The sequence below is a fragment of the Castanea sativa genome, chromosome 5 (genome assembly GCF_040712315.1).
Source record: "Castanea sativa cultivar Marrone di Chiusa Pesio chromosome 5, ASM4071231v1".
NCBI classification, from domain to species: domain Eukaryota; kingdom Viridiplantae; phylum Streptophyta; class Magnoliopsida; order Fagales; family Fagaceae; genus Castanea; species Castanea sativa.
Window position 1 is genome coordinate 80,771,353 of NC_134017.1, and position 23,978 is coordinate 80,795,330.

At 35.8% G+C, this 23,978-nt stretch overlaps 2 pseudogenes; both read right to left on the reverse strand.

Moving 5' to 3' along the window:
* Position 1: 1 nt before the first annotated feature.
* LOC142635919 (receptor-like protein EIX2) lies at positions 2-7,509 on the reverse strand (annotated as a pseudogene).
* A 1,599-nt stretch (positions 7,510-9,108) lies between these two features.
* LOC142633740 (cycloartenol synthase-like) lies at positions 9,109-19,322 on the reverse strand (annotated as a pseudogene).
* Between the last annotated feature and the right edge of the window lie 4,656 nt (positions 19,323-23,978).

Sequence of the window (23,978 nt, forward strand, 5' to 3'; positions counted from 1 at the left end):
ATTATCTTTGAAGCCGTTTCTGTAATTTAACCATATTCATTGCTCCTGTCACATACATCTTATCTTTGACAATGTCCAAGAACTTGAAATTGGAGAATCGCCATGACTTGTTTAGTAGTATTGTGCCAAAAACCAACAACTCCAAAGGCCATACTAACATAAAACCCCATTGTTATAAACCCATCTTCCTCCTCTTGAATGCCAGCATGTTCACTACTTCTATTCTCAACTGAGTTTTGAGTCATTTCTTCTCTTGAACATTTGTTTGGAAGTGGAAATCCACAAAGATTTGGGTTCACTTCATATGAAGTGGCATTGAAGGTACTAAGTTGAGGGCCAGTTGGAATTTTACCTGACAAGTTATTGTTCGACAAGTTCAAGAAACTTAGAAAATTAATTCGAGAAATGCTTGAAGGAATTCCACCACACAATTGGTTCTTCGATAGATCTAGGGAATTTAATGACTCTAACAAACCAATCTCTGAAGGGATTCTTCCAGTTAAAAGATTCTTGAGAGATTCAAAGAAATCAATCCATTGAGTTCCATAATTTCTCTAGGAATTTCCCCGGTCAATTTATTGCTTGAAAGATCAAATCTTTTTACTAGTCCAAGAATACTTTTGTACTTATACTCTCTTCCTTTCTAGATCCAAATCGCTTGATCATCATAGCTACTAGAGAAAATATAGCAAGGGGAGATGAAATAATGATATGAGTGAGTGATGGTTGAATTTGGAGTCCATTTTTGAGTCAAAGCAATAATATTTTGAGGCAAATTGGTATACTTCCTGAGATTTGGTTTAACGCAAGGTCTAAAACTTGAAGATGTGTTAGATGGCAGAGATGTGAAGGAATGCTTCCAAAGAAGCCATTAGATCGAAGTAAGAGGACAACTAAATTTGGATGGTTGCTCCCTAACCATATCGGCATCTCTCCTAACAAGTTGTTATCTTGAAGACTAATAAATCCCATCTTTGTGCAATTCTTCAATGACAGAGGAAGTTCCCCACTAAAACTATTGTTGCTTAAATCCAATGTTTCAATCACATTTAAAGAGCCTACTGAGCTTGAGATTTTCCCATGAAAATGATTGTTTGCTAAATTAAGAATTTTCAATCCCTCAAAACTGAACCAACAGTCAGGGAACTCTCTTGATAATTGGTTATTGGAAAGATCTAAAATGTTCAAGTTTTCTTTAGTGATTGCACATAGGGATTGGACTTGCTTTGAAACATGTTGTTCGAAAGATCCAAATGTACTGCTTTAAAAAAAATCTTGGTATTTCGCCTTCCAGTTTATTGGAACTTAAGTCTATCATGGGTGTAGGTTGAATTTAATCAATCATGTGTTGGCTTTATTCCGTGCCAAATTTGCTTGTATTTCAGCATGTAGAAACCCTGTATTTAGGTGGGAATTATGTAAGGGCAGTGTGTGAGAGTGTGTGAAGAAAACTCAAGATATGTGCACTCAAGAAGAGTCTCGCAACTCTTCTTGCGACTGGCTTGAGACTGGCAAGTCACCAAAGGTGACACACATGTGAAGCATGTAGGGGAGCTGAAGGATCACGACAACTTGAGCACTACAAGACAAAAGGTACAGTCTGGCCTGGAAGTTATCTCGCAACTCGTTCCAATCGCGAGGCTAAGTCGCCAGAATGCCCTATTTGGATGAACACTGACTTTTCACATTCCTCACGTACTTTACTATAAACACCATTATACTCATGAAATGTAGGGGTGGCTATTCAGAGAGAAAAACCTTAAGAGAGGTTTGTACAACACACCTACCCTATTAAAGAGAGCTACTCATTCTTAGAGAAAATTTTTTGTAGTTTCTTTTCATTCCCTCTCCCATTATTATACCCATTGAGAGGAGATTTGTACCCAAACACTACCTACACCCATTTAGAATGTTGAGTGTTTTTGGAGCTTAGGAAGCATTGGAAGATGCCAAGGATGGCGGATGTAATGGGCTTATTGCAGGATCCGGTAAGCTAGAGAAGACAAGGTTCGACGTAACCTTGTTGGAGCAAGAAACTTGGAGGGCTTAGGTGCACTGGCTAGATTAGGCTTGGAGAGTCTATTGCTATTCATGTATCTCAACTTCATTCTCTAGTGGATTATTTGACCGCTTGGAGGGCAAGGGAGAGGTTTTACGCTGAGTACTTCGGTTTCCTCTTCGATAACACATCGCCATGTTGTCTTTATGTTTGCATCTCTCTTCCCTTACTCTTTACCTTTTAATTACTGCTGTGTTAGTGATTAATTTTGGTTTAGATTGTTTTACCAATTTGGGTTTAGTTTATATTCATTATTCCGCAAATATATTTTTTGTGTATAAGCTTGAGTTGGTAATTTTGTATTTGGGGATCTAAATGTTCATTGGTGTTTTACATGCTATTTGAACTTTCAATTGGTATCAGAGCGGGTACACTTATTTTAGTTTAAATAACTTAGTGTGATCCTTGACCCCTTATGTTATTTGCCATGGATAGTCTTTTGTATGCTTCGATGCATGTTTTAGATGTTGTTGAATGTAACATGCCACGTGTTTGTGAAAATGCCTCTATGAGTGATAATCCCCATGATTGTGTTGCTATGTTACGTGAATCTTTGGGTGTTGTTGATATTCCTAACATCAAACTCTTTAAGAAAAATGCTAAGAGGTTTAATAACAATTTGAGCAAGTTATTTTGTGAAAATGATGATTTGATTGCTAAGCTTAATGAATCCAACAAATTGGTTGAAAAATATAAGAAACCTGCTGAAAATTCTCTTGAAAAGCTGAAAGAGTTTGAATATGAACTTGGATGCTAAATTTTTTTTGTCTAACAAACTTGTTGATAAGCTAAAATGTGAAAATGAATCTCTTAAGATGCATGTCAAATGTTTGATTGTTGAACCTATTGCTAAAAATAATGAAAATATTTGTTGCAATCATGTTGTGATACCCGATTTTGTGTCTATTGTGTGTTCTACCTCAAAGGACGAATCGGTGTACATTCCTCCACATAAAAGAAATCAAAATGTGAAGATAAAGGCTATTAAGTCAAACCTTCGTTTAGGTCTTATACTAAGATTTTGGATGGATCTAAGTATGTTCCAACTTGCCACTATTGTGATGTGATTAGTCATATAAAACCTCAATGTTGTAAGTTGAAGAGAGAACAAAATCATATGGCTAGATCCCTTTCCAAAAAACCTAGTGGACCTAAATACATTGTTTGTCACCATTATGGTGTTTTTGGTCATTTAAGACCTCATTGCTCTAAGTTTCACGCTTTTAAAAGAATCAAAAGAAAAGAGAAATCTGAGCTTCTTGGAAGTTGTGCTAATAAGGGTAAACCGGTTTTAAGTGAAAATAGCATGTTGTTAAAGAAAATGTTTAATGCTCTTAACTCCTTATCTATGTGCATCTCCAGTTCTCATTCTTCCAACCCCCGTCTCACTTCTCATGAGGCACTCATTCCAAACAATCGTTCTATTTGGATGATGAAGGGTCCCTATGGTTGAGCTTTTGCTCTTTTGGTTCTTGATCTAATTCTTTCGATCTTTGTAGAACCCTTCATGCATTAGATGCTATATATTCATACATTTATGCATCTTGCATTTCTTTATATGCATTTTTGTTATCTTACTTTATTGCTTTTGTTTTGTGTGAGTAAAAATCCAAAACCATATAAAAAGTGAAAAATTCAAAAATTTTAATCGTATATGTTTTAGCACATATCACATGTGAGTTTGGCCTAGTACCTTCATATTAATGGCATAGTGCAAAAAATTTAATCGTAAAAAGTGAAAAATTCAAAAATTTTAATCGTACAAGCTTAGTTCGTTTTTAATGCACATCTATCTTTGTGGGAAAAATCTTGACATCTATGTGTGATTCTTGTAAATCGATCTTTAAGCTTGCCATGAATAATTAGTCAATAGTCATGTTGGTTTTAATACATGCGTAGACTTATGCCTATATATTTTCCCACTCTTTTATATTTTTGCATAAAGAGTTTGACCAATGTTAAATCTCGAAAAGAGATAATGAGCTACAAAAGTCGTCGCACATATTAATATTCGACTAGGAAAAAGGAAAAGCGACTTATAATGAAAATGTATGATAACCCAAAAAGCCAAAGGCTTGTTCATCAAATTGAAATATCAAAAATTCCTAGCATCGATCTCAAAATGAGATGTATTGATTCAAAATGATCAAATGTTATGATGTATATGAAGCCAAATGAAAAGTTTCAAAGATATGTAATCGTTTTCTTGTGGGAGGTCATATATGTTCATTTCTATAATTGAGATAGACCACTTGCTTAGTACTAGCTGTGTATGACTTGATTGAATTGATCATTGAAGTTTCATTCTAGATTAAGGACTATTCCACATTTAATACACACACACAACACACATGCCTAATATTCAATGAATGCCTTATTCATTTGTTCAATTGTACTTGTTTAAATGTGATGGGTGTGTGCTCAACTATATATGGGTCAATCTGAAAAGATTTTTGATCATTTTATATGTATTTGGAAGTAATTTTATCACTCTTTGTGTTCATGTTAGTGCTTACTTTGTTTTTCATTGTTTAAACATGTTCTGTGTTGAAAAACAGGTATCAGAGTTTTTCGCGACTCACTTGCGACTCGCGAAAATTTTCGCGACTTATCTCGCGACTCACTAGTCGCGAAACGCCTAAAAACAGCTTTTTAAAGTGATTTTCGTGAGAATCCTGTTTTAAACCTCCCCCATCCTCTCTTAAACCCCTCTTTCAATATTTTTACATCAAAACCTAATAAATTTGAATGGTTTTTCATTCCATTAACATCTCTAAGGTAATTCTAAACTCTTTTTATTGTTTTTGATCCCTAGATTATGTTTTGGAGAGTTTTGTGCTCTTGGTTGGGATTTTCATCATAGGGGTTGGGAAAACTTAATTTTTGTCAAATTTTTGTATGGGATTGGTTTCTTTTGATGATTTACTTTGGATGTTGGCCACTTGTGGCAAAAAGAACATGTATTAAGGGTGGATTTCATAATGTTCATGCATTGTTTCACATTGTTGTTCATAGTGTGCACGCTAGGTGTTTGATAAAATGTCTCTTAGACATTTTTCGTGCTTGTTTGGACTCCAATGAGTACCAAACTTTGGGGTTTCTCATATTTCCTCATTGAGAACATGTTTGGATCATTGGTTGTGTATTTAATACACCTTGCTCCACATGTGCATTTTCCAAGCTTTGGTCATGCATTGCACATAGCCACCTCTTGTACACACCTTTGCTACCCTTGTCATGCATTGGTTTATACCTTGTTTCTTCATTCTAGAATGTCATGTTTACCTTATGATTTGTAGCATTTTGTTTTGTCTTAGGATTGAGCTTCATTTTCTCATTCATCTCGCACCCCTCATGCATTATTATCATTGTTCGTATCTTCATCTTTTGCCCTCGTTTCTCCTTGACCCTTTGTCTATTCGTGACAAAAAGGGAGATAGTACACTCTAGAGAGTATACCGGAGAGTTTTGTCATTTCTATATGACTCTTGTGCACATCCTTAGGGGGAGAAATTCTATCTCATGCACATTCGTGGGGGGAGAGATTTCCATAGGGGAGATGCATATACCAAGGGGAAGGAAACATTGTGTTAATAAGAAAACTTTGTTTTGTTTGTGTTTTTAATGTTTGTTTTCTTGTTTGCTTTGTAGTACTTTTAGTTAATGTTTTTGCATTTTCTTTAGTACTTTTGTGCCTTTGTTGGATCTTGTATCCTTGATGCAATTACCTTAGTGTTCTTGCATCGGTTGTGTGTTGGACATGCATACTTCCTTATGTTATTGTGCTTCATTGAATGCATGTTAGGATGATCATTTGTTTTGTTATGTGATCATTGTAGTCATTTCTTTATGACTGTTTTGGTGTATGATCAAGTTGCTCATATGTTTCACATCATATTTACTTGATCGCAATTTACTTGTTACATTATACTTGTCCTTCTATTACTTGCTTTACCTTGAGGGTCTAATGTGTTTTGTGCAAGTGTTTCAGGTTTCAGGTATATATGTTCCAAGTGCATCACAGTTTCTAGATTTAAGTGTGAGTGAGTTTTGCCATTGTTCACAAACTCACGTTTAAGTCTAGAGTTTGTTTTAGGGTGTTTTGTCACAGAATAGCCAAAGGGGGAGATTGTAAGGTTGAATTTAATCAACCATGTGTTGGCTTTATTCTATGCCAAATTTGCTTGTATTTCAGCATGTAGAAACCCTGTATTTAGGTGGGAATTATGTAAGGTAGTGTGTGAGAAAGCATGAAGAAAACTCAAGATGTGTGCACTTAAGAAGAGTCTTACGACTAGATCTCGCGACTAGCAAGTCGCCAAAGGTGACACACGTGTGAAGCATGTAGGGGAGCTGAAGGGTCACAACAACTAGAGCACTACAAGACAAAAAGTACAATCTGACTTGGAAGTTATCTTGTGACTCAAACTCGCGACTCGTTCCTATCACGAGGCCAAGTCGCCAGAATGCCCTGTTTGGATGAAAACTGACTTTTCACATTCCTCACGTACTCTACTATAAATACCCTTATACCCACGAAATGTAGGGGTGGCTATTCAGAGAGAAAAACCTTAAGAGAGGTTTCTACAACACACCCACCCTATTAGAGAGAGCTACTCATTCTTAGAGAAAAATCTTTGTAGTCTATTCTCAGTCCCTCTCCCATTGTTATATCCATTGAGAGGAGATTTGTACCTAAACACTAACCACATCCATTTAGAGTGTTGAATGTTTTTGGAGTTTGGGAAGATGTCAAGGATGGCGGATGCAATGGGCTTATTGCGAGATCCGGTAAGCTAGAAAAGACAAGGTTCGGCGTAACCCTGTTGGAGTAAGAAGCTTGGAGGGCTTAGATGCACTGGGTAGATTAGGCTTGGAGGGTCTATTACTATTCATGTATCCCAACTTCATTCTCTAGTGGATTATTTGATCGCTTGGAGGGCAGGGAAAAGGTTTTACGCCGAGTACTTCGATTTCCTCTTCAATAACACATCGCCGTGTTATCTTTGTGTTTGCATCTCTCTTCCCTTACTCTTTACCTTTTAATTACTGCTATATTTGTGATTAATTTTGGTTTAGAGTGTTTTACCAATTTGGGTTTAGCTTATATTCATCATTCCACACATATATTGTTTGTGTATAAACTTGAGTTGGTAATTTTGTATTTGGGGGTCTAAACGTTCATTGGCATTTTACATGCTATTTGAACTTTCAATGGGGAAAGAGGAGAACTCCCATGACAAATTTGGGACATGGCCACTAATTTTGCTGTGAGATAGATTCATATACCAAAATTGACTTGAGAAGATCCAATTTGAATTGGAAAGAGTATCCGAAATTTTAGAATTAGAAATATCAAGCCAGTATAAATTTTTCTGAGTTTGAAACCATTTTGGGAATTGAGGGCCTAGTGGGCAAGACCCTAGCCCTATTGTTTTTAATTGGAAGGAGGGAGTGGGAAGTCAAGACTTACAATAATAGCACTTATAAAAACTTACATAAGGATCTGACTATTGTAAGTACTAGCGACACTTATAAATCGAAAACTTACTCACTATTCACTAAATGACCGATATGGTATTTTAAACCACTTATCTTTTAAAATATATATATAAACAAAAGACACAAGGAATGGGAAATGAGAGTGAAAACTAAAAAGACAAGATTTACAACATTATCACTTACAAAATAGCTTAACCTTAAACATCATAGTTATAAACATAAAAAAAAGTACCAGTTAATTTTAATGGTCTTCTAAGTCTATATATAATGAAATTACCAAAAAAACCTAATCAGATACTTCTATCAGCCATGAGATCAACTTCCATTTTAAGTTTTTAATCAACGTTGAATTTTTTTTTTTACCAAACGTTGAGTGTTAAAGATACATGAGAGCTATGTGATATAGAGACGTTTACTTTCATACATACTTAGGGTTAGTAAGATCAAAATTGATGTTAAGAGCTTAGTGATCATTTCAGTTGCTACAAAAAAAAACATCCAAGAAGATCAAGATTCACAAGTAGGAGAACTTGTGGTTGTGGATCAAGAAAAAGAAATAGTCTGTGAACTCGGAACTGTCACGTGATCATGGTAGTAAGTTTTTTACTCGAGGTAACAATAGGATGAAAGTGGCCTAAGTTCTTTTGTATAAACTTCAATTCTTTCATAGTGAATCTGTTTTACTTTGAGAATAGTTAGGTTAAATCCACCCCATATTTTTTACTGATTTGGTTTTTCTAGATCATCAGATCTTTGTGTTCTTTATATTTTCCGCATTATATTTTTTTTACACATTGATTTAATCTAATGTTAATTAACGAACTTATTAATCAACTTGGCTTAATATTAGGTTAATCAAATTGTGTTAAGGGGTCTAAATCTTTACAAGAACAAAGTCATATGGTGTTTAATAAGAAAACAAATAGGAAAAATCCAAAATCTACCAATTTAATATCAGACGATTATTGCTGTGTTAGAATTAAAGGAAAAGAAAAAAAAAATCCTTTTGCTTTCCAAAACAAAGAAAAAGTCTGAAAAAACAACTGTTGAAAATGCAAATGAAAAAAAAAAAATCTTCCCCTTTTCAAATTGAGATTACCCAATACTACTATTTTTTTTAATTGCAAACAATTAGTTGATATGTACATCCAAATTGATCTATATTTTATTTTATTTATTTTAAAATCAGATAGATTGCATGTCAATAAAGTAAGCATCGTTGTTTCTCTAAGGAATGGCTACATTACTGATGTGATGTTATGGAAACATCTAATAAGCACCAAGTGTTGCGTTCAAGTTTTAACAAAACACTTTCAAAATAACAGCATATTGAAGTAAGTCAAAACAACCTGAAGTGAAAGTAAATTCTTTATCCAGGCTATATAATTTCCAAATGAAAAATCCTGTTGGTTGAAATCAAGACACTATTAGCTTCCTGGAAAACAAAAGATCCAAATTATCTTTCATAACATAAATATCAAACTAAATATCAATTAAAAAAAGAGAATAAGATTAAACAAATAGAGAAATAGAAGACATAATTACTTCAGAGTGGTAGGAGAACCCTTTGGCACAACGGATTCAGTGGCCAAGACACTGGAAAAGCAACAAAAATCAGTACCAATGGGGCTCTAAGAAAGATGGACCCAACAGGTTGCTTTCATGTAATTCATAAGGAAATCACCACGCCTGCTTCAAAGAAAATGAGAATGGTCAGCTATCCCTGGTAAAAATATGCTAAGAATATTTCTAAGTTTTACATGTTTTTATCTTGGTGTGGTTTATTTTATAGTCAAATTTATATAATAGGAGACTGCATTTTTAAAGCCATTGAAACGGACTGTTGGCCTGTTCCTGTCTTTCCTCAGAACATAATACAATTGCACATTCAAGAAATATTTCGCTTTGATGGGAAAGAAAAATGGAGAAACAATGCCTGGGTTTACCTCTTGTGGAAAATCTCCATTCTCCATTTGAGAATTTATTAATATCCTTGCTGCACAATGCAACGGTGTTGAATCTCTCTCAGCCTTTCAGAAGAGAAAAAAAAAATCAATTATTAATATTGAGACTAGAAAAATTATACAGTAGGTGATATAAATTTCTGTAGGGAAGAAAAAGTACACAACCAGCTTGATCTCTTTTTGCCTGTCCTTATTTTCTGGTTTTTATTACGTTTTTTTTATTTAAATGAAACTGGGAATGCGATCAACCAAAACTGATAGTCACTTTAATTTTCAAATTATGAGAAATATGGTGATGAATGTGTTTTTCATACAAGACACGATTGGTGAAATTAACACAAATATTACCTCTGTGTATCAAAGTATTAATTATATATTGTATGGATTTTTAAACATTACTGTTCAAAAATCCCATTAGTTTTCACAAAAGTGAATTTCCACTCTCTCTTTCGTTTAATGTATTGCGTACAATCAAACACAGAAAACTGATTATCAGAACCTATTTTCTGTGGCTAAATGTCATTGAGTGCAGGTTATGTATGGAACTGATATTTCGTTACCAATATGACGTTGAAACTTTTCCTTCATGATTCTTAAGTAGGCATGCATGATAATTTTCTAGTTGTAATAACCTTATTGCGAGGAATGCATGATTATCAGAAGCTATTTTCTGTGGCCAAATGTCATCGAGTGCAGGAAATGTATGGAATTGATATTTCATTACCAATATGATGTTGAAACTTTTCCTTCATGACTCTTAAGTAGGAATGCATGATAATTCTCTATTTTAATAACCCTACTGCAAGGAACTTTAGACAGATGGGAAGGCGAATTCATATTAGCAACCAAATGCTAAAATGAATTTGAAAGGTTGATTTGCACCAAAGCCAAAAAATAAAAAAGGGAGAGGGGGGAGTATCCAAATGATTCTTCACCAAATGTACCTGCCCAGCGTTGATGAGGGCTAACATAACCCATCCAGTAAAGACAATATGTGGCCTATTGTCCTCGAGATTGGTATACACTTGTTCAAGAAAAGAATAAGATGGCCTGCATATGGGAGTTACAGAAGAATATAAGAATTAAATATAGTACCGACCTTGTTCTGACATGATAGGTAACTTTCTCCCCAGCCACCTGAAGCAACCTCTTTGGACAACAGATAATTGCTTGCTTTTCGGATGCTAGAGCAATTCTTATACGTCCTTCCAGCAGCTACCAACCCCTTTATCCCAAACCACCCTCCATAGGTGAAGCAGACTCCCCAGGATCCATACCTATTTAAATATTTTTGATTAATTGGGTGCAAGTAATTTCATAACTGTTCAGAGTTCAAACAATTCCAAGATATACAAGTGACTAATTAGGTTAAGCTCAGGCACTGATACAAAATTAAAGTGGGAGAGAAATTAGTGACCAATAATAACAAAGACATTCAAGCAAATATGCAGAATATAAATAGAAAAGTAATGTGAAAGCAAACCAGGAGCCATCTGAAGCTTGTATTTTTTCAATGAACTCTGCAGCTTTAGCAATACAATTTTCTATTTCTTCCCCTCCTATGCTCAGGATATAATTTCTTGAATAATGTCAGTGCTTGAATTGCTGCTGACGTACACTCAACATATCTACATAATCACTTCATTTAACATCATATTAGAATTTTTCAATAAAAGTAAATAGAATTACAAAATGAAGTGTGATGAAATCTTACGGATAATCAATCACAATATCACCAAAGGTTTCAGCAGGATTGATTAACTGAAAATTGATGGAGACAACAGACATTGCAAATATAATCTCAGCATCATTCCAATAAACCTGCAGCATAGGATAAAATGAACTATACAGCCAATTACAAGATAAGAACATGGAGTTTAGGATAACATAACTTGACCACTGTTGCAAAGTCACCACTTAAAAGCCAGATAGGCATAGTAAAGTATCTTCATTTCACACATCATCTCCTTATCCCCCGCTCAAACCTGAAGAAAGGCAAAGAAGAGGGAATAAACAAATGAATATGGATTACAAAGAACTAGATTTTAATTTCTAGTGAATTTCCAACTGACTGCCCTATAAAGGGTTAGAAACACCTACTGTGTGTGGATAAATTACTAACTGATATGATTACTTTACCACATTCCCTATATCTAAAAAGAGCTCATCAAATCATAATTAAATACAACCATAAAATCATTAGAAATTGATACGGAGTTGCCAATGACCTCTAGCTCAAAAGGCACCTCTTTCCCCATAAGAAAGGGCAAAGGGTAAGGCCATAGTTTCAAAACCCACTTAAGTGCACATGCAAACTTAACAATCAAAAAAGAATCTTATATAGAGTGAATCATCACATTGACCCTAAATTTCCCAGGTCAAAACACCATTGCTCTATATCAACTTCCTACAATCCTTTTTTTTTAGATTGATAAGTCTACACAAACACCCAGTGAGTTTTAAACCTACAGTGTTACCCTCCAGCATTTCTTATGGGGGTGATATGGCATTGGTAGAGCGCTCATTGACCTCAATTCCCTACAATCCCCTATCAATGTCATATAATTCTCAATCAACGTAGGAAAGTATAGACTATGCAAAACACACCCACACAGGCATCTATATAGGAAGTCATCTGGGCAATCAGTGATTACCAACCAGAGCTAACATAGGAGCCATGAGCTGAGTCCCATGACATGTAAGAAAGTCTTTTACTCTGGAAACAAGTATCATTGGTAGACTGTAAGGATGCCAGTAAAAATTCAGTTTTTTTTAAGTTTCTGAATCAAGGTTAGTTTTCTGAACTAAAAATCCCTAATGTATTTTAGCCATCTCAATTCAAGGGGTTTCCATACAATGAAATTCAAGGTGGAATAGGTTCTAAAGTGTCATTCCAAACACTGATGGTTTTCTTCCAATGGATTAGTATGAATCACAATATTGGTGCAGCCAAAAGTCAAAAAAGATTCTAGGGCTGAGTTATATAATATATGTCTAAGAACATGAATGAGGAAAAACAATTCTCAAGTAATTTATAATTTTTTTCTAAGTGAAGGCTAAGCCTAAACATTCATTGTATTTGAGTTCAAATATCACTGGAAGAACAGGGCCAGCTGAGTCATGAAGCTCTTAATAAGGGGGTACTTGGCAATAATTCAAACTTTCAAGACATAGCAAATTCATGGTCAGAAGAATTATTTAAAACTAAAGGTAAAAGTAAAAGAAAGAAGCCTTAAGAAGTTATAATAGTTACCTCCAACCACTGGTAGGATCTAGTTAATTCATAAGTTGCAAAGCCACCATTAGAATTCTGCAGTGATCTAAGAACATCCATTAGAATGTTTATAACTCACTAGCTACTGAATTGCATACTAATCTGCTAACAATACCAGAGACAAGCAAACTAAACAAAAATATATATCACAACAAAATGGAAGAACAATAAAGTCAGGTGCACATATCATGCAGAAATGTTCGTATACAGAACTCTTTTCTTTTAAGAATTGCATAAAACTTCAAAGCTTCAAAGTGCCACATTCTATTCTATGTTTACTTCACACCTTCAGATGTATGATTCTGGAAAGAGTAATAAAACATTAAAACAAAAAACAAAAAAAAAACCCAACATGCTTATAACCAAATTTAATACTCTGCATATCATCTAATCCAATCAACCAAGACTCTTTAAGGCATTCATGACATTAAGATATATGTACAAAAAGCTAAAGAGTAGACAAACTACATCCTTTGTTGGAGGAATTTCTTTTCCTCTTCCACTATTATCTTCTGAAGATATCTATCCGAATAAAAAAGAACAACCAGAGGTATGAGAATTATGAACTTCAGAGTAATGTCTACATTTTTCAGAGAAAAAAAGACAATAAATGTTCAGGTTAATACTTTCATCATTTGTGAATAAATGATAAATCCTTGGATGTTCAGAGTTCAGTACTGCCAACACCTACATTCTTTTAATACTTAAATATTTAAGCAAGCCCAAGCTGAAGGCACAATTTGCTGCCATCAGTGAGGGAAATGTACATATTATAAATTACTCTAGTCACTTCTACCCAGATGAACAAAGCCTTGAGTTAAACGGCTGACTTAAGTCAATTACAAGAATCATGAGAGTAAACTATTATGTCTTTTCTCAATCTGTTAACATTTTTTTTTAAACTCGCTATGTCAGACTCCAACTTTGAGCTTCTAAAAATGCAACATATCTAACAATCACCTGTAAGGAAGGAGAACATTTACAGCATCATATAACCGCTTCAAATCTAACAACTTCCCAACTGTTTCTGATGGGAATGTTGATAGTAATAAAACAGCCTGCACAAAGAAATAGACATCAGAAATTTTTTACATTATATAGTATGGAACTGTTTGTTCTAACTTTACCTTCAATCCTTCTGCAGTGCAATCAGAAATAGGCCATCCATGATCTGCAGTTGAGAATGGCCAAGCACCTTTTGAAATGTGACGATACCAAAAATTTAGATCTCCAGGACAATCTTCTAAGACCTTCAAAGCAAACCACAATTGGTCATGAAAAAATGAAAAGAATAATTTTAAGATATAATAATAAAAAAATTCTGCAAAAGGAGAATCTGCGTATCCTTTATGTAGTCATGTGCTTTTCTTAAAGTTGCTCCATATTCTTCAGCAATGTTAGTTGATATAATTGCTTGAATAGCAAAAGAAGTATCCCATGATTGACTCCCATTATAACCCTACATCAAAATCAATACAAACACACTACGTATAATTCTCAATATTTGAGGTAGTGAAACATAATCATGGGCTCTATATACTTCATTGAACAATTAAAAAAATACTAAGAAGGTCTTCCCCCCACAGAGAGGAAGAAGGGGGGGGGGGGGGGGGGGAATACTGAGAGAGAGAGAGAGAGAGAAATGCTTGTTAAGTCAGTTAAAAACTGTTTAACAGTAAATGTCTGAACCTGCATTTTCATGCCATCTTCAGCAATCCACAAATAATCAAAGATTCTTGGAAGATGTAATTTGAAAGCCTCTAAGTTTGGATCCTCCGCCCAACAACAAAGCATATTCAACACCTGCATCATCCACAAAATACAAGGCCAATAGCTCAATGGAACTACCAACAAGTACAGTGAGTGCCTTTGAGTGAAGGTGTAGAGCTAAAGAAGCTAATTAATCTAACTCTTCAATTGATATTATGTTTGAATAACTATCAACAATTTTTCCTCATAGCTTCAAATTAAAATTTTCCAGTGTCAAACCTTGCTCTCTAGTTCTCTCTCACCTCTTAAAAAAAAAAATTACCTTATTGACAGGCCCTATGCATATATACCAAGTATTTTCATCTTCATAGTGGATATGCTGCATTACAGTTTGTAGAGCCTTCTCCCTCAATCTTTTTGCAGGCCAACGCATAAAAACAGGTTCATAGGCATAGTATAGAGATCCCCAGAGGATATCCTGAACCAGTGGATGGGGGTAGTATAGATCTTCCTAACAATATTTGTAAAGCAACCCATGTAAGCATCAACAGAGACCACAAACATGACAGAAGTTGCATATTAAATCTTATTTTGAATCAGATGTTCTATTGCATTTTAATGTATCTATGAACTCAAATTAGCTCATTGTCTAATTCAGTTGTTTTTTTCAGACCAATTCAGAGGGTATGTTAGTAAAACTTAAGAGCAATAGTTATATAGTTAGCTTACATTCACATAGCCCCAAAAAATATGTTGGCTTATATTCAATAGACAACAAACCTAAGATATGATTTTTTTTTTAATTAAAAAATAAATAAAACCTTGATGGTGTTGGAAAGTGCTAAAAGCTAGCAAATTGTAGTAAGCAATAATGATACTCTGGGTACCATAGGGTTTTATGCATATCTGTAATTGATGTGACATTTTTTGTTTATGAATTCCGCATTTTTTGATACTATGGATAATGGTTTTGAATAGGAAATCATGATACAATTTGAGTTTGGGACAGAAATGGGTTTGAAGTTTGACCCTCTGGGAGCCTGACCAAACTCTGCAGTATTAATTAATATCTTATTACAATTCTAAATCTTGACGCAATCATTATTACTTATACAATTTCAATTAATCCAATACAGCTGCTATTTTGAAGTATCTGTGCTTCCTATTTTGAAGTGTCTTTGAAACCTACTATTTGAATTATTTTTCTGTGCAACGGCAAGAGCTTGAAAAAAGAATAAAAAATATTATAGTGTGGAAGGGTAAAATTTAAATGTAGAAAACTTAAAGGAGAAGAAAAGGTATAATTTTTACCTACCTTCGCACAAAGATTGCGAGCCTCATTCCAATCTATCTCATGATAGGGAACCGTATTAAGCTCCTTTCTCAACGATCGGATTGTGGACGGGATAGGACCGACAAATCTTTTCCCATATAAATAAGACATGGGCAAATAAACCATTCAGCAATAACACGACATCCTTCCTATTAATAGAAAACATGGAAATTCATAACCAAGAAACTGAGGACAAAGCCATTCTACTGCAATTAGCAACCCTCTTAATTGACACTCATGAATCAAAGTTCTTCCTCACAAATTTTAACAGAGAATATGCAGACTGAAAAAATTTTAAGCGATATATGACATTTTCCCAATGTTTTCTAAACCATGTTAGTAAGATTTTTAAACCATAAGCAATACATGATACTTTTTCCTTGACAAAACTGAACATACATTGTGTTAATGGTATAAGAAAGAGCAGTCAAATAGAGACCTGGATGACAAGGAAAGAAGGTAAGGGAAGAGCCATATTTCTGGCGGCAGTGGATTATTCCCAGACCATTCATACACTCCAAGTACCTGAAACCAGAGAAAATCAACCACAAGTCAGTTGATATTTTCAAGGTATTAACTTCTTTGGCAATATCTTACAAAAAATAACAATGAGTTCATACTGAAAGCCACATTTTCCGCCATGAAGTGATTGCAGTGGCACCACCATGATCCAAGACCCATTTCTGTGCTTGTTCCATTGCCTCTAATCCATCCTCAGCTCCTTCACCAAGCAATCTCAAAGTAACATAATTTAGTGCAGTACCAAACATGGTGCTTGGGCCCTCAATATGTAGACCCCAACCCCCATCTTTATTCTGCAATTAGAAGAGTCACCATTTCAAGTTCTTTTTTTCATTAACAATATTAATACTACCACACCCAAAGTAATTAGAAGTTTAGAACAAAGCTCTATTGAGTTTAATTCATAATGTTTTCATCAATCATATATGCAATTTACCAGAGTATGAGGAATAAAATCATTAAAAAGGTTTCCACAAAATTGAAGACAAAAAAAATAAATTATTAGTAAGGCAGTTATCCCTTTGTTAACAGTGTGACTAAAAGTGAAATTCAAAGTGGAAAAGGAGCATTATATATAAAACTTTCTATGCTGCAAGAAAATATTCTTGCATGATGATTGTACAGATATCCGCAGATGTCCCGTATATGTTCTTTTGATAAGAAGGTATTGAGTGCTCCAGTAATTGAAAGAGTAATCACCTATTGCAATTTATAAGAAGGATCACACTTCAGGTCAGCTCAAGATAACTTTAGAGGAAAAATTCAAGAAGTGAAAGAACTTCATTTTTCTTCTGTTTTTTGTTTTTTTTTACCCATTCCTTGCTAAGCCTTACCAGACCTCTACCAGATCATTTTGCAAATCCAACAAATTTTCAAATCAAATATGCTAATCTTATAACATGAAACTGTGTGCTTTCAAATTCAACCACAATACATAGATTAGTTCACTTTTACTACACAAAATTATGAGATCGCTTTCTTTTTCCCCACTCTTACAGAAAAAATTCCGTTTTGTAGGTTTCATCCTTACCAAACCAGGAATTAGAAACATGGGACCCCCATAATCCCCCGGCCAGTGACCATCACATGCCTGAATTGTTGAGTAGAAATTGATGGCCCTTTGTAATGTGATTCACGTGCCTGAATTGTTGGTTTGAAATTGATGGCCCTTTGTAATGTGATTGTAACTGCCTCCATTGTGAGTTCTTCTGTATCTTGTACTTGGATTTGTGGTACAGTAGAAACAGATGGATTCTCCTTTGCAAACTAAATTTGAGAGGAAAAAGTAAAGCAACATACTGTGAATCAATTAGTACAGATAGAAAAATAGAAAAAACCAAGTCAATTACAAATTTCAATATGTTCCCAGCAAAAAGTAATTGCCTAAGGATAATATGACCTTAAGTTAATTCACAATATATACATTAAGACAAACATACCCAGTGCATCTAAATTCTGATTAAAAAAAATGTAAAATTGCGTATCCTTTCTTAAGCATTAGTTTCCAGAAAATTGATAAATGCCACTAACAAAAAATTTAAATACTATAAATCATTTCATACACAGTCTACATTTTCTTTTCTTGATGATTACAGACCCACTTAATATATCATAGAATCCACAAAGATTTATAATTGTTATCAAACAGAAGATGTTCCATGAGCTCAGAAGAAGAATATGATCCCACCTCAATTCTCAATTTCTCAGTATATACACATATACAAACACACCCAATCCATCGAAATCTGAATTGAAATTTAAAAGTATATACAACCATTAGCTTCAATTAATGTAGGAATCATAAATTACTCTATGACCAAATTTCTGGATTAAAGGACCTTCAGGGTGCCAATTGTCATACCACAAGTAGATTTCAGTACCAGGCCCCACTAGGAACTTGAGATGAGGCCTGAATAAGTCTCTTGAGTTTTAGAATTTTTCACCACCCTACTTTGGCCCTTAAGTTGATACAATTCTATCCAAGGAGGTAAGGGACTTAGACAAGGTGATTTCTTATCTCCTTATCTTTTTGCGCTTGGAATGGAAGTATTCTCTTGAATTCTACAATGCAAAATCCAGGAAGCAGTGGCCTTTAAATTTCATCCAAAATGTGAAAACCCCACTTCACAACTGGTGGTCAGAATATGATAATCACAGACACCACATCATGATCTCGATTCAATTGTCAACACATACATCATTACAAACACACTCCAATTCATCCAAATCTAGCAGAAAACTAAAGCTTCATATAACCATTAGATTCAATCAAACTGAGAAATGTCACAAACAAAAAAGTTAACCAACAAAAAAAGAAAAAGTGAAAACCCCACTCTTATCTTGGTAATCACAGACCCCATATCATGATCTCAAATACAAAACTTCATATAACCATTAGATTCAACAAAATTGAGAAATGGCACTAACAAGTAAGTCAACAAACAAAAGTGAAAACGACCCATTTCACCATATTCACCATAGAACTAAAACAAGCAAGAAAGAAAGAAAAATTGAACAGATTTAGGATAGTGGGTACATGGGACCAGACCTGAATGCGCATGAGAAGGTCAGAGCTGTGGCGTTTCTCGAACCGCCGATCGGAGAAGCCGCGTCGAGCATCTTCGATCTGCTGAAGCTCTTCTGGGGTGCCTAGTTCTGGGTGGAACTCCCAAACTTGACGTCCCAAGTGACCGTTCAAAGCTCTCAGCCACGTTTCACTGCCAGTGCTGCCACCACTTTCATCATCATTGTTACGTTCTTCTCTCACTGTCTCTGCACCGTTCTTGAGCTTCCACATTCCACAGTTGCTTTGAGTTTGCTTAGCGTTTCAGTGGATCGAATGAGATAACTTGGAGAGAGAGAGAGAGAGAGAGAGAGAGAGAGAGAAGAGGTTGACAATGGAGACTGCAGAGTGGACACCAGACAGGACAGCCTGTTTTCCCTCGCTTCTTCCACTTCAACAGTTTGCACGCAAAAGGATATAAAAAATGTTATAACAAATCCTAAATTCTAAAAGGAAAAAAATTTATTTAAATTAAAACTAATAAAAACTTAAATTTATTATTTTTTTAAAAAAAAATTTACCACTTATTATTTATTGTAAAAATATTATAAAAATGTTATATACATCCATTTTTATTACCTGCAGAACTTAGATACTTAGTTGCCCCCTTTTTTTCTTAAAAAATAGTTTTTCTTTTTAGTTCTTTTTTTTTCTCAATATATATTTGTAATTGTTATAGTGTTCCCAAAAAAGTAATTAAATTTTGAATTAATTTTAAAAATTATAATAATTTACCATCAATTATTTACTATAAAAGTATTATAATATTTGTTGTAAAAATATTATAAAGGTAATAAATTTTAAAAATAATATTATTAATTTATTATATATTGAGAGATTTCAATTACGTGCAGAACTTTGTATACATAGAGTCTATTTGGATACTGCTTATTTTATTGAAACAAAAAACTTATTACTGAAAGTACTATAGATAAAGATAAAAGTTAATTAAAATAATACAGTGAAACTCATAAATAGTATCAAAAAGTGCAATGAGACCCATAAATAGTAGTAAAAATAAGCTGAATAGTGAAATAATTTATAATTTTCATTGCTTCTCAAACGCACACATAGCTGTCCTTTCCCTTTTTCCCAAAAAAAAATAATTTTTCTTTTTTGTCGTGTCCTTTATCAAAGTAATATACATGTGCAGTGGTTCATTATTTTATAATTTTTTTGTGGATAAGAAGTGTATAAAAAGAAGAAATTGGTAAAGTATTTTGTCTTTACCTAAGATATTTGAGACAAGTTTGGACAATATTTACACAAAAATATATATTAATGTTTTGACATGATAATAAATAACAGTTATCAAATTTGCATATAAAGAAAAAAAAAAGTCAAATTTTGAATCACACAATTGTCACAGTTTTCTCCTAATTTTTGTTTGGGGATTTTTATTTCAAGCCTTATTTAAGATTAAAATCATCATTTAATTCTATAAATTATCTAAAAGCCACAAGAGAATCCACGGCCTCTAGTTTAAATAGAGAGAAAAGGGCATTGGACACTCTGCAATCTACATAAACTATGTCAAATTTCTAGTCACCCAAACATGGTAGCCACAAAACTTTCTATCAAAAAAAAAAAAACCCTCATTTCTAAAATCACATACAATAACCCAATACCAATTAAAAGCCCAAGTAAGCTCCAAGTCCAAGCCTAGCTAGTAGAAACCCAAAGTTCAAACCCACTTAAAAATTAAAATACCCAAACCTAAACTCACTTTACATTAAGCCCAATATTAAAAACCCAGATTGAAGTCCATAGTAACCACACCGATGCTAACTGCTTTGTTTTATCTTTTATGAACACCATCGAGAGGTTTTGGGAGTTCACATAATTTTAATTTGACAGAATATCTTTCATTTATCTTTACTTCTCAGAACTGTTAATTGGGAAAAAATGGTATAAAAAATAAAATTGTCAATCATTAATTAATGTAATTTGTAAGCAATTTAAAGAAAAATAATGTTACCACTTCATCAATTATCATAGCACATGAAAAACTAATTATTTTAGGGTAAACAAGTTGTAAGTGCACAATTGCACTTGGATCCAAAGACAATTACGAGCTCAGGCCCAATGAGCCTTAAACAATGAAATTTGTAGAGTGTGGGCTTGAAATCTAGATTAGAAGTACTGAAAACTTGATAACAGGCTAAAAATTACAAACACTTGTAAATAACAAATGATAATTGCAAATAGACCTCCTCGAACGTAAGCCGAAGACTACTTCTATATTATTTCTCTTTCTCTCTTAGAAGTTACAATTCTTAATTTCTTTCTTTGTTACCGACCCCCCTTTCTCTGGCGTTCATCCCCCTTAAATACTTCTTTTTCTGACGCTTTATCCACGTGTTGCTCCATCCCACTCCCTCCTAGATATTTCCTTTCTTAGTGCCTTTGAATAGTGACCAGAAGTTTCAGTTCTACTGTTCAGGGGTCACTTCCCCATTAATGCGGCCAGAGAGGTAGATGCAGAGTCTTTAATGTGGAGGTGGCAGCCTTTGCTTTTGGTATCTTTCTAATACCGGTGTACCTCGAAGGTTCAGGGTTTCCCCCCCTTTAACCAACAGTCTTTCCGGAATATTGCCTTGACCTTCATGGTGAAGTTTCGAGTTCTCCTGGGTCTATCCGAGGAGAAACTTACCCTCGGATGTGTCCTCGGACCCTCGGCGTATGGACCGATTTGCAGTACTAACAGATCCTTAGCTTAAGAGCAGGTCGGCCCTCCTTGCTACAGCCCAAAGGCCCATATGCCCACCTGGGTCTTTTTACTCCCCACAATAGCCCCTCAAAACTCTATTTTTCACCATCCGAGGAGAAAAATAGGGTTTTGATCCAACGAGAACTTTCCCCACACGTTTTGTAAATAACCGCGCGTGTGAAGACCGTTTCGCGTTCCAGAGGATGCCACTTGGCGGTTTTATTTTCAAAAACGCGCGTATTTATTACCGTAAGTTACACCTTGTCCCCCACGTTCAACGATGAAATGAGCATCCAACGGCCCTTGTTACTCCATGAAAATTTGGGCGGGACAAGTGCAATTTCGAGGCCGCTTCCCGCACGTCGTGACGCTTCGGGAACCTGCGCCTTCATTTATTTCTTCAGAGGCTAATCCCATCAAAACATCAGTAATCACCTTTTGTCTGCACAAATCCGTGGAAATTCGCACAACTTCAAATTTGTAAGTGATTATTCCTCTTTCTTTAACCCATTCTCCTCGGATCCTGTCATCGGCTCCCCTTCTAACCGTTTTCCCTCTTAGAACTTAGTCTTTCGTTCCTTTCTGATGGGAAAGTTTATGTGTCTAATTGATACCGCCGCTGGGATGGAAGGCTTTAGGACCAAGTATCGCATTCCCAGCGACGTAGGTTTAAAATACTGCCCGGCGGAAGCCGTGGCCGGTTCTAGGAAAACCGGAGAGGTCATCATCCCAATGGTCGCTTTCGTAGAAGGTGGGATGAGTCTCCCAATGAAACCCGTAACCAAGGAGTACCTCCGCAACCACCGGTTGTGTCCCGATCAATGCGCTCCCAACGTTTTTAGAGTTTTGGGTAGCGTCGACGCTCTAAACGAGCAGATGGGTCTCAACCTTACCTGGCACGACGTTGTTTTCATGTACGAGTGCCATAAACTTACCAATGTAGGTTATTACATCAAATCCCGTTCCAGCGTAGTTAGGTTAATCTCCTGTTTGCCCAAGTCTAATAAAGGCATGAAGGATGACTATCTCATCGTCTTAGGCAACTGGCACGACAGCCCCCACTGCCCAGTTGAGTGGGGAGATCCAAGTGCGACACCTTAGGATTTAACTTCCCACCCTATAACTCCCTCAATCATTTAGGAATGTGCATTTGCATTTACTTGAGCGTCTAACTTTGATTTATTACATGTTCTACAAATCTGACCATGTTTGTTTATTTGGAGGTCTTTCTTTGCAGATAAGCAAAACGTGCGCCCCCGCTTAAGCCACTGCAACGTTGCAGATTTGAATCGAGTGCTACGCTCCGAAGTGTTCGTCAACGAAGACTTACAACTTAGGGCGGCTCATTTGATTCTAGGGTACAAACCTATCTCCTCGGACTTTCAGGAGATCGAGAACGCAATAATTGCGGATGACCGGAGGCGAAGAAGGATTCACGTAGCCAGGCCGCACTTCTTAGCTGACCACGACCTTCCCGACGACCCCAACACCATTCTGTACAGCCGTCCTATCGCGGCAATCCCCCTCTCAACACACTCCCAAGCAACTGCTGTCCCGGAAGAGCAAGTGTCCTCTTCACACACACTAGACGACGAAATAGATAACTTTCAGCTCGAGGACGTCGAAAGACCCCGAGGAAACCAATTCGTCGTACTTTCTGACGAGGAAGAAGAGCCCACCGAGGCCTCCGGAATTGCAGGGTTCGTTGTTGCCCACCCCCTAGACAACTCCGAGGAGGACATGGACAGACTTCACGGCCTTCTGACCAAGAGAGGCGAAAAAGTCGCCCAGAAAAAGGCAGGAGGGTCCCAAGCTCTTCCATCCTTGCCACCTCCCCCTCCTCCAGCCGAACCTAAGCTTCCAGCTGAGGAGCCGAAAAAGAAAAGAAAGGGGGAGGCCGAGGAGACTGCTGACGAAAAACAAAAAAGGCCAAGACAACAGCCGTAGCCAACTCAGCAGCAGAAGCTAGACAAGGGCAAAGGTAGGGCCCGTTCAGTCGAGAGTGGGGAGATCAGAGATGTGGCCGAAGTGCGCCGAGCACCGGCCACCTGGTCTCCTGACCTAAGACTGGACGGTGCACCAATTTCCTGCCAGTCTAGTATCAGGGCAATCCAACAAGGCCACGCCCACCACCTGGCCGATGCGTTGGAGCGCCCTCTTCTGCTGCCCAAGGACATGGAAACCTTGGAGAGAATGAGCCAACCTCAACTATTCCTGTCTTTAAAAAGGGAATTAGCCCTGGTAAGTTTAATTTTTTATGAATATTTCCTTCTTCATAATACTGGATTATTAATGAGTGTCCTGCTATATCTAATTCTCTAACACTTTATGTAGGCCGTTC